This window comes from Harmonia axyridis, chromosome 2 (assembly GCF_914767665.1).
Source record: "Harmonia axyridis chromosome 2, icHarAxyr1.1, whole genome shotgun sequence".
NCBI lineage: Eukaryota > Metazoa > Arthropoda > Insecta > Coleoptera > Coccinellidae > Harmonia > Harmonia axyridis.
Window position 1 is genome coordinate 61484223 of NC_059502.1, and position 15314 is coordinate 61499536.

General features: G+C 35.5%; 1 protein-coding gene across 6 annotated transcripts in view; it reads left to right on the forward strand.

The window, feature by feature from the left end:
- LOC123673564 overlaps positions 1–15314 on the forward strand; it is a 378426-nt gene that overhangs the window by 73537 nt on the left and 289575 nt on the right. The window lies entirely within an intron of this gene.

Here is a 15314-nt window from a genome sequence, read left to right on the forward strand (position 1 = left end):
CCATTTCACATATGATTCAAGAAGAGTTCTTTGGAGATAATGAGAGAATGATTCGATTTGTTCCAAGGTTCTTTTCAAATTAGCCTGTTTGGCTTTGAATTGAAACCGACAAAAACTGCAAACTTAACTATAAAATAAATAACGGTTACAAACTTTTTCCACCTATATGCGCCCGCGCCGTTACGATGCTTGCTAAATTTATTACTCCCAAGAAAAAGTATGATCTTTTAGAGAACTTCAGAGATCACTGAGCAGGTGAAATATAACCCAATATTTTCAAAACTTCCCGAGGTGGTTCGAATAATTTATCGAATTGTACATGCTCAGTGAAAAATAAAGAAAATGAAAATTTATCTCTGTTCGCTTATATCAAACTCATGGAAAAAAGATCGACAAATCCAAATATAATAACTGACAAATTTTCTTGACTGAAAATCCTAATTGGAAAAAAGAAATTCGGAACAATTACAAGCCTCTTGGGATAAATTCAATATCAAAATGAATGCGGGGAATATTTGAGCAAGCACGAAAAAGTTCGAAATAACGAACTATTTCTATATACCATCTGCCATTACAGCATTCGCCAAAAAAACGATTAAATGACCAAGATTTATTTAAAATTACTTGGCATTCCATTGTACACTCCTTGAAACCAGATATTGATTCAAGTTTGTTACTTTTCGGCAATTTGTCTCATGGAATTCTTCCCACACATGATACACATGTCCGGAATTGAAAGTCTAATTAACAAAAGAATGTGGCGAAATGTTTGTAAATATTGAATGCGAAATAATTAACCATATTATATTTGAACGCATTGCAGATGGTAGAACTGATTCACTCAAATATACAAATCCACGAAATATGGATTATTCTAAAAGCATATATGTACGTGTTGATAAGTAATTCCTTTTCGGTATCAACTGTATTCAGCAACTTTCGTGCAGTTTGCGATGCAAATATTGACCTTGGTAGGGAAACCCTATTATGTATTCCACGCGAGGGGTTTCTTAGATTCATATCCGGGGTGACGCAGGATTTTATGTAGAGTGTTACTCAAAAAGCCCGCAAAAATTTCATACTCCGTGAATCGAGTGAAGACCAATTCGAAATATTCATTTTCTCCAAACTACGTCAATGAAAATTTTCCAATTTCTTCTTCGCCTGAAATATTGGTGGTTATCAACAATGGCTTATGATCATCTCGAAGAAGAATTCTTTCACTACGAGTGTTTTTCATTCATTTTTATTCGCTACCATATTGTTTGGGAATTTTGTACCGGCTCACTAGTTAACTTGAAAGACATCAATATGGAAACATTAATAAGAAACCATTTCCCGACAAGTTGATAACATGCCGAAACTAATCTATATTCATTGTTTTAGTCTAAAAACTAATAATAGTTTGGAAATTTGGATTGTTGAAAGTATTATTCTGGTTTTGGGGGACCCTACCACAGTGTATCGAACAGTGAGCAATGATCTTTCTAAATTAGAGATGGGACCCATCAACAAAATCTACAAAAAAACACAAGAGATTCTTTTCGTACAAACTCTTAGCTAAGTAAGAAAAAACTTGATAGATTCGGCTTCCGAAACTCCTAGTTTCAGGCTCCTAGACAGCACCTGAAAAGACTTGAAGTTTTTCAAAAAACTTTCATAAATGTGTTTTTTTGATGAACCTGGACTTCAATCAGCCGATCTTCTGTTTTCTGAGACTCAGCTTTTTGACCTGAGGCAATTATTAAAGTTTTGGTCCATGGAAAGAGTCTAACACTTTTGAAATAACTTCACAATAATATTCTACAAAATAAAAATCAGCCATCTGAAAAAAAGTGAGGTTCATGTATTTTTCGAAGAGCTCTAAAGCGTCTGACTGAAGTTTTGGTCAGTGGAAAGTGTCTGACGCTTTTGATATAACTTCAGAGAAGTATTTGATAAAATATAAATAAAAATCAGCCATTTAGAAATAAGTGAAGTAGCTCTTATTTTTAGATACCTTTTTCACCTGGTATCTGCTTAGGTGTCACCAAGCAAACTCTTCGAACTCGCTGGTATTACAAATACATGGGACTGTACTCAGAGCCTAAGGTTTCATCCTTCAGAAAATAAGTTATGTCTTACGGCTCTGGGATCTTTCTCTATCAGAAATCAGCTCAACTGGCAGATTTGGAGCAATATCTTTCGGCTCGGCTGATGAAGTTCGAGTGAAGCCTTTATATTGTCGAACCATCGGTTTGTCCGACTTGGTCGCCAGTATTTCAACTTATTTGTCCATCTGTTAGGATCTTGGCAAGCCACGTGTCCTACACATTGCCATTTCTGTTCTGCAACTCCCTGTATTCCTATTTTGATTAGTACGAGTCGGCCTCTAGTTTTCTGTCTGATCGTAGTCTCTTTGTCGAGAGTAAGAATTGCAGGTCGAGAAGTAATCCTCTACCTATAGGAGTACCTAAGGGATCTGTTTGGGACCATTATATTTTTAATTATTCGTTAATGATGTCCCTGATTATATTAAGACTGACTCTATCACTCTTTTTGCTTAAGACACGTCGATGAGGGGCTCAGTGAGAACAAAGGACGAACTCGAAATGAAATGCAATAGACCTTTCCAGCATTTTTTGGATTGGTGCTATTAAAAGTCACTTATGTTGAATCTGAATAAAACCGAAATAATTAATTTCAAATTAAACGAATCTATTCCTCATGTGCTTTTTGTTATCAAATACAGAGACATCCAACTTAAGTCAGCTGATATCGTTAAATTTTTAGGTGAGCACTCTGTTTAAGGTGGCACTGCCATATTGATCATCTCAGCAAAAAATTGGTTCTGTGCGGAATACGTATCGCGCACTACGTCCATTTTATTTCGTTTAGCGATGAAGCGCACTTCTGGTTGAATGGCTACCTCAACAAACAAAACTGCCGCATTTGGAGTGAAGCTAATCCTCAAGTGTATGTCGAAACACCGTTACATCCAGAAAAACTGACTGTTTGGTGCGCTTTATGGGCTGGTGGAATCATTAGTCCCTACTTCTTCAAAAACAATGATGGCCAGAACGTTACAGTCAATGGTGATCGGTATAGAGCCATTATTACTAACTTTTTCATTCCTGAATTGAACAACCATGATGTCCAGGAGCTGTGGTTCCAACACGACGGCGCAACATGTCACACAGCTCGTGCCACAATCGATTTATTGAAAGACACTTTTAGTGACCGCCTAATTTCACGTTTTGGACCTGTGAATTGGCCTCCAAGATCTTGTAATTTAACTACTTTCTATGGGGCTATGTAAAGTCATTGGTCTATGCGGATAAGCCACAAACCCTTGACCATTTGGAAGACAACATTCGCCGTGTTATTGCCGATATACGGCCACAAATGTTGGAAAAAGTCATCGAAAATTGGACGTCCAGATTGGACTACATCCGAGCCAGCCGTGGCGGTCATATGCCAGAAATCATATTTAAAATGTAATGCCACAAGATTATCTTGCGGATAAATAAAATTCATGTCAATCGAATAATTCATCGTTGTTTTATTGCAATTTAAAGTTCTATAGCTCTAAAAAAAACACCTTTATATATAACCTGAAAGAATATTTTTCAACTGAAATCAGTTAATTTTGTATTACATTGTGTTCAGAATTGACTTATCCCATGTAATGTCATTTTCATTCAAGATAAATATATTATCTATCTATTTATCTGTTAGGAAATACCCTGTATAACGCAGTACCGACAAAACCTAACCACCATTTAATATCGCCCAATATGCATGGACCAATTCCATAGATATGCCGGAACAGAACAAATTCCCACGGTCCACTAATAGAAACGTTAGAAATCGTTAGATCGCTTCTTGAATTAACCTGAAACCAAACAATAGTGCATCATACTTCACGTTGTCGACGAGAGAGCACCGGCCTCGCCTTCTTCAGACCAAAATGCACCCAACAATCCTCCGCTAGAATAATAGCCGGGACAAATGGAATAATTTTATGCTCGGCTTGGCTAAATTGCCGCAGTTATTGTTCTTGTGGGTTATGATAACGAGTCATTATGCATTTTTCAGTTCCCAGAATTCGCGCCAATATGCGTCCCGGTGTCTGCTAGTGTTAATTGTGTTCCAGACGGATATGGATTATTAAAAAGAGGTATCGCACGCAATTTGCTACACGCAGCTTCGGCTTGTTCAAGAAGTGAGAAGCAATTATCGATTTATTGGCGTTCGGATTGGATACGTAGTCAAGGCTGATTGTTATGGAAATACCCTTCCCGGTTGATTCTCGCTGGCTCGACATGAAATATACTCGATTCTATTCAGTCAGCGCATTCCACCATTTTGGGATGGAAACATTTGCTTTTCTTATTTTCATGAAATATCAACTCTCAACTTGTTGAAAATAACATGACAATTTTTTGTGTATGAAATCTTCACTATCACTACCACAACAATTAACCAGCAAAAAATGTTTCTTGTTCAGAAGAATATAGGTGTATTCGAAATCAATTAATTTCGAATATTTCCCTCCTGTCAAATATTCTATGTATATGGAGAACAATTATCGAAAATTACAGCGAATATTTCCCTCCTGTCAAAAATTCTATGTAAATGGAATGCAATTATCGAAAATTACAACGAATATTTCCCTCCTGTCAAAAATTCTATGTATATGGAGAACAATTATCGAAAATTACAGCGATAATTGCATTGTACAAAGCGAAACAGCACTGCGATAATTGTTCTGTTCATAGATGCATAGTTTCTATGCATCTTACACAGTTCGAATCTATGGCAATTCCATTCTACATCAGTTTGACAAGTGATGTAACAGTTTATTCGGGAAATATTCCCCCGAATTACACTCGTGCATCAAAATGACCGGATAATTTCGCATTCCAGCGTGTTTTCTTTGAAAAACTGCATTCGGTCATTTTTATTTCCGCTTCAGAGTTGGCATTTTTATTGGAACATATTTGCCCTCGTTGGCCGTCGAAACAAAACTTTCGACTAGGGAACTCTAAACCACAAGAATTTGAAGAGGAAAAAGAGTCAAGTAACACCTCTCATCAAAGGTATTTGATTTTTATTTTGAAGCAATGTCCGACTCAAATTTCTGAGATCAGTATTTTGGAAAGAAAACGAAATTTCTCTTCTTAACTATCATTTTATTGTGTATAAAGATACTTGGAAATAATTTACTACTGAAATTTAAAAATATGCGGCGTCATAATCTCAAATGTTCAGATGATTGTATGGCTGCGAATGCATCTCAATTCTAACATTGATTTCCTAGTTTTTTTTCTATAATAACATAACAGGATTTGGAGAAGATATTTGTTTTCTTGCCAAAGTATCAACCAAAAAAATTGGAGTTAAACATTTCTAACAACGAAATTCACAGACCCTCAAAATGAAGTAGCACTCGAATCAGGTTCCCTATTCAAATTCTCGTGTTTTTAAGATTCAAGATTGAGTTAAAATCTGTCCCCCTACGAAGGGGGCCTAAACAGGTTCAGTGTTGACAGAAACTTGATGAAATTCTCGTTTATTCTCTAAATATTCAGTTCGACCTTGCAATTAGTTCGATTTTCACACCTACACAATTATCCCATAGGTTCTGAAGGCGTCTATGAATCATTAAACCCTAGTGTGTTTTTTTATAAGCCGATTCATGAAATCTCATTCGATTTCATTTAATAGTTCAATTATTATAGTAAAACCAACTAATAAGGAACGTAATCCCAGTCTTCATTAAAACTTTCTAGGACTCCATATTAATACAACCAAGGTTGCAGTCCTCCTCATTATAGCAGCTCGTTTGATGCATTACTGTTGGTCATGTAATATCTAATCATTTTCCATATATTATATGGTAATTATCTATTCCGCGTATCAAGCCATCGTGTTCAATAATATTTAATCATATGGATTACAGAGTGGTTCCTGACAGAAAATTTTTGACTTTGTATATGCATATGTTCTTTGGATATCCGGCATATCAAGCTTCATCTCATTTGGTTGATACTATTATAGTTAAATTAACTATTGGATTTGTTACAGAAAAAAAAACAAAAATTTATTAAAAGAACAGACGTATGGGAGTTTAGGCGTTTCATCTCATTATTCCCTTTACATTTAATCTGCCCTGAGTAATTCAAATCCTTATATGCAAATAACATTCAGTTATTGCTAACTCCTAATGCAGGGTTTGCACAGAACAAAGGTTACGCTATCAATCTAATAGAAAACAAAGAAATTTTTCATTTCAAATGATATGAACTATACGTTTAAAGGGATTATTCGATTCGATGTTTGACTGAATAGCTTGTGGTTGTGTGCGATTGATCGAAACAAGTGATAGTCCAAGAGAGCAACGTCTGGAGAATACGGCGGGTGAGGTAGGACTTCCCATTTCAACGTTTCCAAGTATGTCTTGAACACTTTCGCAATATAGGGTCGAGCATTGTCATGCTATAAAATCCCTTCAGCATGTTTCTCGTTGTATTGCGGCCATTTGTCTTTTGATGCTCGGCTCAAACGCATTATTTGCGTTCGATAACGAGATCCTGTGATTGTTTTCGTCGGTTTTAACAGTTGTTAAATAATACACTACGCCGAGCTGGCCCCACCAAATACTGAGCATTACCTTGAAACCATGAATATTCGGTTTGCATGCAGCGGTTCACAAGCAAACAAACGCTGTTTAACATCTCTCGGCTTCAACTCGTACGGTACCCAGTTCCCTAGTTTCTGAATCATTTCCATGACTTTCAAGCGTTTTGAAATGGCTTGTTGCGCCACTCCCAATAATCCTGCCAATTCTTGTTGCATTTGACACGCTAACAAGTAATGCCTCCAATTCTTCATCTTTTCTTTTCCACCTCCATGCTGGTCTTCGACGTCAAAATCACCTTTCTTGAAGCTTTAAAACCACTCTCGGCAAGTTCTTTCACTAATAACGACCACATCATAGTTATTTCATAGCATTGGATGAGCCTCAGCCGCATATTTCTTCATATTACAGCAGAAAATTAAAACATCCCGCAAATGACGAGAATTTGGCTTGTAAGCTGACTTGTTTAATCGAGAAAACTTTATGATGCAGACACAAATCGACTAGTATTTCAATAGCGTTATGTTTACAAATACATGAGCTTATTGTAGGACATCTACGATCTATTTATTTCGACTACTACTTAACGCAACAGCCATCTATTGCAAAACGGCGGAAGCAAAGTTGTACTTCATAATGTTGATTCATCAGTGACGTCAAAGTACTTTGTCGAAAGTACAATATTCCTTCATTGGCATTTTGATATCAATATGATGAATACAAAAGAAACAGTCTACTTTCAAATTGGCATTAAAAATGGTGTTTCTTTATCACCTCAAAGATTCAGGCAACAACATGACGAATCACATACTTACCTATATTTTCAAAGAAGGAAACAAAAATATATTCTTCACAAATTTCAAGGAATAATTTTAGATAATTTTTATATGAATTGCAACCATTCAACGAAATCAAAGCTCTATATTATGATAAATTAATAATGGCACAAATACCCTGATTTATTCTCACTAGATGCAAGCAGCTTATGGATCATGTAATGAACATTAATACCTATAGGTGTGTTGTTACTAACAACGATGAATTTCAACAGAACTCATAACTTCTTGAAACTGTTAAACTGTTCAACGATAATAATCTTTATTTATGAGTTGAATATCAAATAAGTATAAATTATAAATATCAATATAGTTACAGAGTCGAATAAATATACAATAGAACAGAATGCATGGATTATAATAAAGTACACTGATAATCATATTAGTGTAAAATTTTTTTTTCATGACTGCTATAGAATATAGCTCTTCTTATTTCGAATTTAAATTGCAAAATATTGGTATTCCATCAATTGATAGCTAATTATAATTCTACAACACCTTGTTTCGTATAGTTTTGACTGAGTACAGTAGTCTGCGACTTCCGGAAAACACAGAAAGAAACTAAGATTTGATGTTTGGATAACTGAATTTGACATTTTATTAATTGTTCGTTGGGTTTGTTGAAAAATGCATGAACGAATAAACTTTTCAATTACAAATAATTGATTGCAAGTCACAGACTACTCCACTCATTGCGGTTTTTCCTCATTTGAAGTTCTTCCCCAATAACTCTCAAAGTATTAACTTTAGGTATAGGGTTTGCTTAAGTAACCACCCCTCTTTGTATATGTAGAATTGATTAAAATAAAAAATATAGGTTTTGACTTGAAAATTTTGAATTTTGATGAATTTGAGTTGTCCAAGTTCATGATCTCCTGATGAACATCCTGTACATTTTTGGTCCAAACCGAAAACAGTCTTATAAAACTACGTACTTGAGATTCGAAAATGAAAATGGTTTTTTCGAAAAAACTTTCTCAACATATTCGCCAGCATTTTTTTCATAAGAATCCTATCAACTCATGAATCGTTGAGTTTTTATAGATGAAATTCAAAAAATTAAGGGTATCTAATAATGCAATATTTTACTGATGGGTGTGGCATTTCAAATAAGGATGTAGTATCTAGTCTATTTCCGGTATGACCGGGTGTCGCATTTGAAATGAGGAAGTAGTATCTAGTCTATTTCTGGTATGACCGGGTGTCGTAAAGATCTGAAAATATTTTAGAGGGTAAAATTATTGTCTCAAAACTCAACTAGCAAATTTTCATCACAAAATTAGAATTAGTTTTTGATAAACGTCTAAAAGCCCATCGCGGTAAAACACCCTGTATATTCATATAGGTTCAATAATTTTATAAGGTTAAGATCGAATTAACTATTGATTTGTATCTGCCATTGAATCATTTTTGAGATTGAAAGAACTATTCAATCTCTAATATCGCAATCGAAGAAAAACTAAAGAAATGAGCATTGCTGAAAGAGTGGTCGTAAACAGAGGCAACAATCTACTCGAAGAAAATGCCTCGATGTCATCCCGGCCCAGGACTCGGCTACACGATTCGAATCGGTTCCATCAAAGTGAATGAATATTGTTTAATTAGAGGCCCAATCTCGTTTGGTGCACAGATTCCATTCATTGCGCGAGGATTAATCACAAAAGGAAGATGATGGCCATCACGCTCTAAGAAAAGAGAAATGCACTTCGGAAGTGCATCAAACTCTCAAACATGGGATTAGAGAAGTCAGAAAAGTTCAAGCATCAAGAGGAATTAATGAGTATCTGGGCATTAATTATCTATAAGGGATTTAGTTCCAATCATTCATTCAATGAATGTATCGAGAGGACCATTCGATTTTCAAATTGCATCAATAACATACTGTTGAATATTGTTTTTTTTTCATTGTGAAGAACAAACATGCAGATATGTATGTATGGAATATTACTTTGTTCAAAAGGTACCTCGTTTTGCCTTACAATGTGACATTGTTTCAGATCCATTTTGAAGCAATACTTCACCATATTATCAATTATAGCTCCTTCAAGTACTCAATTGATTGTTATTTTTTGCTTTTGAATTTGTCTTTAAGGGAGACTATACAAAAAAAATCCAACAGAGTCACATATGGTCTCTTAAGCCACCAATCGGTATTACTACAGGATGTTTTTTTTTAGAGCTTAAGAACTTTAAATTGCAATAAAACAACCATGGATTAACCGATTGACATGAATTTTATTTATCCGCAAGATTATCTTGTGGCATTACATTTTAAATATGATTTCTGGAATATGACCTCGGCTGGCTCGGATGTAGTCCAATCTGGATGTCCAATTTTCGATGACTTTTTCCAACATTTGTGGCCGTATATCGGCAATAACACGGCGAATGTTGTCTTCCAAATGGTAAAGGGTTTGTGGCTTATCCGCATAGACCAATGACTTTACATAGCTCCACAGAAAGTAGTCTAGCGGTGATAAATCACAAGATCTTGGAGGCCAATTCACAGGTCCAAAACGTGAAATTAGGCGGTCACCAAACGTATCTTTCAATAAATCGATTGTGGCACGAGCTGTGTAACATGTTGCGGCATCTTGTTGGAACCACAGCTCCTGGACATCATGGTTGTTCAATTCAGGAATGAAAAAGTTAGTAATCATGGCTCTATACCGATCACCATTGACTGTAACGTTCTGGCCATCATCGTTTTCGAAGCAGTACGGACCAATGATTCCATCAGCCCATAAAGCGAAACAGTCAGTTTTTCTGGATGTAACGGTGTTTCGACATACACTTGAGGATTACATTCACTCCAAATGCGGCAGTTTTGTTTGTTGACGTAGCCATTCAACCAGAAGTGCGCTTCATCGCTAAACAAAATTCGCTTATGAAAATCGGGAACAACGGCAATCTCTTTTTGGGCCCATCCGACGAATCTACGCCTTACTTGATGATCGTTTAGCTTCAATTCTTGCACGAGTTGGATTTTGTAAGCACGCAAACTAAAATCCTTCCGCAAAATCTTCCATGAAGTGGATGGACACAGATCAAATTCCTGTGCTCGATGGCGGATAGACTCATTCGGGTCTTCCTCAATGCTACGCTCTACAGCAGCAATAGCTTCTTCTGTACGCACCGTACGGCGTCTCCTGGGATGCGAGTTATCAATAACAGTAAACGTGGTGCGAGAACGTTCCATGGTTAATCGAATTAACTGCTCTGATGGACGATTTTGTCGACGATAAAATGGACGTAGTGCGCGATACGTATTTCGCACAGAACCATTATTTTCGAAATAAAATTGCACTATTTGCAAGCGTTGTTCAGGCGTGAATCTATTCATGATTGCCAAACCAAACTGAGAATAAATCACCTAATAGCTGTTAAATCGGTCGCCATCTCGAACAGTAATGTCAGCTTAAAGTTATATACCTCGAAAAAAAACACCCATTATTATTATGCAGTTTCAAAAGTATGTATGTTTCATCTAAGTGGAAATAGATGACTAATATTCAAAAGGTACCTTGCAATAATCAAAATTGTTCAGATTGTTTATATATGAGGGATTGACAATACAACTTATATAACAATCTTTTGGTTTCAATAAAGTACCTCCATTATTTCAGATATTTTCAAAAAGTTTTGAATATACAAAGTGTATCCTGCAACACAACAATGAACGAATACTGATTGCACCTTTTTCTATGTCACCATGAATATGTTGACTATTCTTTGTAAATTCGAAGAGAAAAGTGCCGCCCATTCGATGAGGCGATGAGAAAATCGTGTGAATGAATTATCAGACAACACACGGCAATTTGCAATTTCAATTGTTTACATTACTACCGACCAGTAATCAATATTCAATTGGAAATTCGGTTTTCGTTAGAACGGCGTCGTGTACAATCGTCCAAACAATCATTGAAACTAACGAAGCTACAGTACTCGTTAATCTACGAGAAAACTTTCAAGTAGATCGATAATATATGAGGTATATAATTTTGTTATGGTAGGTTTAGTTGGAAAACTAACTAAGTTCTAGTAGAATGTGTGCGAGAGTTTTCTGTCAAGAGCATTATTCCCTTGAGTGGCTGGGCAACTCTGGTGCAATTATTCTGCATGCGGTTTCTGCTTGATTAGACACGAATACACATCAGGGAACACGGCTCTTGAGATATGCAATAGTAGGAAACTGTTAAGAGATGTTCGCCAATGGAGAAATTCGTACAATAAAGATGCCAGCTCAAATGCTGGCATTAGGAATTATTTGTTCGTAAATCAGTTTTTCAATTTCGTTTAGAAATTGTTGAACTACTTTGATGATTTCAAATATTATCGTCAGTCAGTGCTTACAATATAAGCCCAAAAATATTCTGAGAGAACTCCTATGACCCTGTATTAGGTATCATATAATTTCTTCTAAGGGGTTTGATTTTGAAAAGCACTTTTGCAGCTGTCGTCTTTTTACATTTGACAAGAAAAAAAAAACACCATCACTAAAAATAGATTGATACACGCTTCGACAAAGCATTAAAATTGTTGAATTGAATACAAGTTTCCTTAAAAAAAAAGTCACTTGGAGGAAGCCAGAATATTTCTATTATACAAAGGTTGTCCAAGTCAAGTGACTTTGTATATACTATACTTCCCCAGCAAATGATACCGTACGACATTATTGATTGTGCATTTGCATAGTGTACTATTTTGAGAATATTTAAACCTACTTGCTTCTTTAAAACTTTCAAACCATAATCGACCGAGCAGAGTCTCTTCAGGACATATTCTGTATGTTCCTTCCATTTAAGCTGTGCATTCAACAATACGCCCAAGAATGTGCTGCAACTACTAAATTTTATTCAACATTTTTATAATATAAGCTTCGTGTGGAGAAATCCCGAGATCTAGGAGAAAACATTATACATTCGGTTTTTTTGACGTTTAATGCAAACTATTGACTCACACAATTCAGAATCTCTTTGGTTGATTCGATTCTCTATTAAAATATTTGTATCGTCCCCATAAAAATTATCAAATAATCCAGCGAAATCATTGATGTAAACAACCAACAAAAGGTGTCCAAGAATACTGCCCTGAGGCACTCCCATCAGCAGTTGTCTCTCACCAGATACATATGTAGTGCCATCAAAATTCAAAAATTCAATGCTGTTTTCTGCCTCCTACCACTCAAATAACTACTTGTCAGTTCTAGTTGATTATTCCTTATACCGCATTGTTCCATTTTACCTAGCAAAGTGGTGTGATCTACACAGTCAAAGGCTTCAGATAGATCGAGAAATAGACCTATTGGCAACAGTTCCAAGCATTGTAGAAAATTTCATGTTGATCGCATCATCAGAAGCATAGAAAATTGAAGTTGAATGAAAAACTTTCCAACTGAATCGACTTTGTTGAAATTAAATTTCAATACTCACATCAAATAATCAATCAAAAATTCATTTCAGAAGTGGTATTATATCATTAGAACTTATCTTCTAGAATGAATCACATCCTATATGCAGTTTTGTGTTCTTCAACAGCGAAATATGTGCATCAAAAAACGAGTACTTAAAAGCTCTTTTCTCATATTTGGGGCAAACATAACATTACTTTTATAGTTAAAATTAAATAATCAGCTGACTTCAGTAACAAATTTCAAATAGAAACGAACTACAAAGACTTCAAATATCCTTATCATCGAACATAACTTTATACAAGCACATAAAATATAAAATTTATTGTTTTTATTACTACAGAACTTGTTCATATTTCTTGATTCTATACGAGATAATTCATATTTAATACCCCCTTCAGTCGTTGTGCTGAAAACTTTCCATAAATCTACTGAAAATCATGACTATGACCTTTCTGGCTGACATCCATGACATAAATACCAAAGAATTTCATAATTACCTATATTTTTCTGATAGATGGGTGATTCAATGTTCCACATTTATCTGAAAGTATTGAATTCCCAGCCTACTTCCCACAGAGGAGATCAAGAACAAAGTGCAGAATAATTTGTTAATTTCCTTTCCCTGCATTATCGATATGTTGCAAAATTATTGAAACCGTGCTGAGCAAACTGGGAACAAAGGTCTGCAAAATTGCCGTACATGAGAAAACTGCTGTTTATCTGTACCATATATCAATCTAATTGATTTCTTCAATGATCTCTTGCGATATCTATATGGCAGGGAATCGTGAAAATCAATGAACAAAAATTGCCATAATTTGTAATGAATTAGTATACCATGACTTTGATTGAACTGGTAATCGTAACTCATTATCAGATTGTTTAGGTGCAGTATTTTATAATTTTCAGTGGAAAATGAAACTATATTTCACACATTACTTTCATCTTGATTTCTAGAAAAAAATATGTCAACAAAATATAAAGTAAAATATGTAAAGGGTGTTTTTTTAGAGCTATAGAACTTTGAATTGCAATAAAACAACGATGGATTATTCGATTGACATGAATTTTATTTATCCGCAAGATAATCTTGTGGCATTACATTTTAAATATGATTTCTGGCATATGACCGCCACGGCTGGCTCGGATGTAGTCCAATCTGGACGTCCAATTTTCGATTACTTTTTCCAACATTTATGGCCGTATATCGACAATAACACGGCGAATGTTGTCTTCCAAATGGTCAAGGGTTTGTGGCTTATCCGCATAGACCAATGACTTTACATAGCCCCACAGAAAGTAGTCTAGCGGTGTTAAATCACAAGATCTTGGAGGCCAATTCACAGGTCCAAAACGTGAAATTAGGTGGTCACCAAAAGTGTCTTTCAATAAATCGATTGTGGCACGAGCTGTGTGACATGTTGCGTCGTCTTGTTGGAACCACATCTCCTGGACATCATGGTTCTTCAATTCAGGAATGAAAAAGTTAGTAATCATGGCTCTATACCGATCACCATTGACTGTAACGTTCTGGCCATCATCGTTTTTGAAGAAGTACGGGCCAATAATTCCACCAGCCAATAAAGCGCACCAAACAGTCAGTTTTTCTGGATGTAACGGTGTTTCGTCACACAATTGAGGATAAGCTTCACTCCAAATGCGGTAGTTTTGTTTGTTGACGTAGCCATTCAACCAGAAGTGCACTTCATCGCTAAACAAAATAAAATGGACGTAGTGCGCAATACGTATTTCGCACAGAACCATTATTTTCGAAATAAAATTGCACTATTTGCAAGCGTTGATCAGGAGTAAGTCTATTCATGATAAATTGCCAAACCAAACTGATAATAAATCACATGACAGCTGTTGAAGCGGTCGCCATCTTGAAAAGTAATGCCAACTTAAAGTTATATACCTCGACAAAAAAACACCCGTTATATGTATAATATTCAGAACCTGAAAGTTTTTGAGCATTCAAGGCTGATAATATTGTGATCAAAAAAATATTACACATAAATGACATCACATCATTGCTTCAATAATTCGTTATATTCTTGAATTTTGAATGACTGAATACAAATCAATACAAAATATTGCAAGAGGCTTGTTATTGTTATTCTTTATATTAAAGCAGAATTTTAACTCGATCGGATCTGTTGTCACTGATAAGGTTTGTTTTCGAAATTCTTCTTGAATGTTCTACGGTTCTGCTGACGCTTTCATCATGAAATTTCCACTTGCTTCTTCATTAGAGCAGAAGTACTTTACCTGGAGCATTTTTTTTAGGTCCGCAAAAATCCAGTAATCATTTGGTGGTCAATTCTAGCTCTTGAAGCAGTTGGAAGCGCAATTCGTTCAATTTGCAACGGTTTCATCGAGTTGTGACGTGGAGCATATTCTTGATCAATGAATTTTTTTTTACTTCTGCATTCGAGAACGTTTT